At 39.4% G+C, this 4,420-nt stretch overlaps 1 long non-coding RNA gene across 1 annotated transcript; it reads right to left on the reverse strand.

The window, feature by feature from the left end:
- Positions 1-618: 618 nt before the first annotated feature.
- LOC122053765 lies at positions 619-952 on the reverse strand. The gene is made up of 3 exons (XR_006132347.1): positions 925-952; positions 728-801; positions 619-639 (listed from the first exon to the last, which is right to left on the reverse strand). It is a non-coding gene; the product is annotated as an uncharacterized LOC122053765 (long non-coding RNA).
- Between the last annotated feature and the right edge of the window lie 3,468 nt (positions 953-4,420).

A 4,420-nucleotide genomic window follows, 5' to 3' on the forward strand; every position in this document is an offset into this window, starting at 1 on the left:
AAACCTAGGTCCTGAACATGTGAAACATGGTTATATCACTACCCATGAGCATGATATATCAGGTACAAGATCAATATGAGATGCAAACAAACAATCAATCAAACAGGTAACATATATTGGGCAGTGATTAACCGAAACAAATAGGAAACACAATTAATGCAACATATTATTTTCATTACTAAGCATATCAAAGAAAATAAGTCAAAAGTACCCGCCTCCGATAAGAAAAGTCCAATCTGGAATAGATCCCTCGTCGAGACACCGTCTCGAATCAAAGTCCTGTACCAATCAATATATATATTTTTTTATTTAGCTAAAATTCATAAGAATTTAAATAGCTAAATAAAATCCACGAGACTAAATTAGGGAAAACCCTAATCCACATAATCATTTGCCTACCTAAATTAAATCTAACAATTGACTATGGTTAATTGTCTTAACCCTAATCGTTCCATTAGATAAATTTTAAACCAACCCAATCTACAACAAGGATCCATTACCCTAATTCAAATCTACACATGATCATGTAATCAAAGCCCTACACAATACCTCAATTCGTATGTATCACTGTTGATCCAAAAATCAAAGTTGTTGGCTGCCGAAACAAGATCAGAGCCACTGCTGGGGATCACAAAGTTACTGCCCAAACAACACATGTTATGCTAATACACTGCATCAACATCTCAAGATTGCAAGATGAATCAAATTGAAACCCAACATTTCATACCTAAATCCCAAGCTCCTGTTGACGCTCAACTGATCAGAAAACCAATTTAGCCGCAGCAGATTAAAAACCTTATTCTGCCATATAAACCAAATCCAAAACACTTATCAATTCCTCCACAACAAAATCTGAGAACAGAACCACAACCTAATTCCAATCACAGTTAGGGTACAGAGCCTAAGCCCTGTGATGAAACGAACCTGTGGCCGGCGGCAGTGCAAGGGCACAGCTTCAGCAGGGCTCGACTAGTGCACAGCGTCGGCAGTGCTTGAACAGGGAGGAAAAGGAAGAAGAAGACCCAAATCCAAAAGCCTCGGCTTACAAATAGGGCAGAGGATCGGCAGTGGAGTCGGCTAGGGCATCGGCGATCGAAGTAAGCGTCGGGCAGTGAAGCTAGGGCATGGGGCGGTCGGCGGTATGCGAGCACAGGGGGAAGAGAAGACACTCAATCGTCGGCTCTCTATTCCCTGGCGGCGTCGGCGTCGGGCAGAGGAGAGGAAGGCGTCGGGAAGGAGTGGCAGCGACGCGGCTAAGGATCGGCTCCGGCGCTCGTTCTAGGGCACGGCTGGGCGGAAGTGTTGCCGGCACTTGGGAGAAGAGAAGAAGAGGTGGAGGCGGAGGAACTGCCGTGGCCGGCGGTTAGGGCAAAGATTGCGACAGGGAGAGAAGAGGGGCGCGCGGGTGGCTCGGCAGGGAAGAAACGGCGACAAAAGAAAATGAAAAGAAATAAAGGAAATAAAAGGAAAAGGATATATATAAATATAATCTTTTCCTCGCTTAAATCGGGTAGCCTAAACAGGCTTTTTCCCGGCCCCGTTCTCGTCCCCGTTAACTCGTCCATACGAGCTCCGAAAATTTCCCAGAAAATTTCCAAAAATTCCGGAAAATTCCTTTATTAATATTCGCCTATTTTCCAGTATTTTACACCGATGATAACTCGCCCCACATTGCCTTCATATTATTGTACTTTGGTTTGCTTTGCCCTTTATTTTTATCCTTCTTTTTTAGTTTTGGACAGTTATCCTTGATGTACCCTTCTTCTTGACAATTATAGCACCTTACTTTTTATTTTCTATGAATAAACTTCTTGGCCTGCAACTTTTTAAATTTTTTAGATTTAAAAAACTTAGAAACTTTTCTTACCATGAAGGCTGCTTCATCTTCGTCAATCGATGAGTCTGAATCTGATATACTCTTTGGGCTTGAAGTATTAGTTTTTGACTTGGTCCCTTTATTTGTCCTGCACACTGAGACTCATGTAATTCAAAAGTAGAAAAAAGGTTTTCAAGTGTACTTACCTCGAGATCTTTGGAGATATAATAGGAGTCTACTATAGATGTCCATTCCGGTGTTCTCGGGAAAGCACTTAAAGTATACCTTTGCATGTCTCTATTAGTTACCATTTCTCTGAGATTTGTCAATCCGGTGATTAGCTCCTTGATTCTTTTGTGTAGATGAGCAATCGATACACCTTCTTCAATCCGAAGGTTGCTGATTTGGTTCCAAAGTAGGTCCCATCTCGTGAGCTTTGCTTTAGATGTTCCTTCATGTAGCTCCAAAAACTTCTCCCAAAGATCTTTTTCTGATTTGTAAGCTTCGATTTAACTGACTTCATAGGGTGGAAGTATGCTCAGCAGGTAGAACTTGGCTCATCCATTCACTACGAAGTCAACTTGTTCTTTTTTTGTCCACTAGTATTCCTCTTTTTCAACTCCTTGTTTCCTCTTTTTCAACTCCTTGTTGGTCTTTGGGGAATACAAAATCATATTTGTTTATTAGAAGTAATTCAAAATCAATTTTAAAAAATACCTCCATATGTTTCTTCCATATCGTGAACTCCCCCTCAAACTTAGGAGGGTAGATGCTAAGTCTGACCATCGTCTTTGTACTTTAGTCGGTGGTTAGTCCTTCTGAAGCGGATGAGCTCTGAATCACTTATAAGCACAGGTAGACCGGCAAGAAGGGGGTGAATTGTCTATCAAATAAAAATAACCTTTCTTGATCTTTTACTCAGATTAGCAACATAATTAATTAGATTAAAGCAATTGAACAACTAATAAAATAAAAGAGGCATAAAATTACTTGGTTACAACCTTGGTAGTTGTTAATCTAAGGTAAATGAAAAGCACTAGAAAATCTCCTTCGTTGAAGGAAGAGAAGCCTCTTATGCTCATTAGATGCTCATAAATAAACTAGAAAATCAATACAAGAGTTATTCTTTAATTTATTCTTTATAGCTCCAGTGGTCTTTTTATAGCCCTTGGAAAACTCTATCCAAGGCTGGAAGGCGCCTCCAAGATGGTCTAAGGCATCTTCCATCAAATAAGTTTTATCAGTCGAAAATAAAACTCTATCTTCGCTAATGGTCACTGCAAGATACCTTCTATGGGTTGGAAGGTGCCTGTACACTATTCATTGAAGGCACCTTCCAAGCCATTGAAGGCCCCTTCCATAAGGCAAATCAGCTCCTTAGCTGATCTCTTCACTTGGGTGATTCTCCAACTAAGCGAAGTTAAGCTCACCCAAACCCAACTCTGACCTTCTTCTCAAGCAGGCTTCCTCCCCAGCTTCTCATCCCTTGAACGCCATGCACGTCCTTCTCATACACCGGTGTACTCTTCCTGAACATCTCATCCTTCGAATGCATCTAGCTCGTCTGCTTCTTTTTTCGTACCATCTTTCTCGCTAGCTACATCTTCCGCTCAACTTCTTATGTTCCTAAGTTCTTGCACACTTAGATATAAGGATCAAATATATAGGACCTAACTTAACTTGGTTGACCACATCAAAACTACCATGGCATATGTAACGACCCTAGTTTTTTTTTCACATATATAATACATAATCTGCGGACGTCACTTACTCACACTTCCATAATGGTTCCTTACTTCAAATAAAATTACATAGACGATTTGAAAGAAAACATAACTACATTCGGAATTAATTTAGAAGGCCTTCGGGTTGTACTGCCCTTGTTCTGAACTGGCTCACTAGTCAATGCCTCCTATCCCATTCATCTCACTCTCTGAAAAAAAAGATATAAAGTGTGAGTCGAGAGACTCAGCATGTTCAAAACAATGTTATGCATTAGTTAGCGTCTATAATCTAATGTACCAAAGGAAACCACATCAAAGGTAACTTAGGTCTTACTTACTGGCACATCATGGACATGAGCGTAGACGTCTACTTAGGCATACAAGCATAAACATAAACCTAAGCATGTACATAAGCTAAGTATACAATAGACACAACTAGGAGCATGTATATAAACATAGGCTTAAGCATACTAGCTAGCATAAATGTACATACTATGGATGAACAAAAGCATAAGTATAAGCATGTAATTAAACTAAGCATGAAATAGATATAATCATGAACATGTATATAAACATAGACATAAACATACTGGCTGGCATAAACGTACATACTAAAGATGAACAGAAGCATAAGCATAAGCATGTAATTAAACTAAGCATGAAATAGATATAATCATGAGCATGTATATAAACATAGGCATAAACATACTGGCTGGCATAAACATACTGGCTAGCATAAACATACATACTAAAGATGAACAGAAGCATAAGCATAAGCATGTAATTAAACTAAGCATGAAATAGATATAATCATGAGCATGTATATAAACATAGGCATAAACATACTGACTGGCATAAACGTACATACTAAAGATAAACA

Source organism: Zingiber officinale, chromosome 3A (genome assembly GCF_018446385.1).
Source record: "Zingiber officinale cultivar Zhangliang chromosome 3A, Zo_v1.1, whole genome shotgun sequence".
Classification (NCBI taxonomy): Eukaryota; Viridiplantae; Streptophyta; class Magnoliopsida; order Zingiberales; family Zingiberaceae; genus Zingiber; species Zingiber officinale.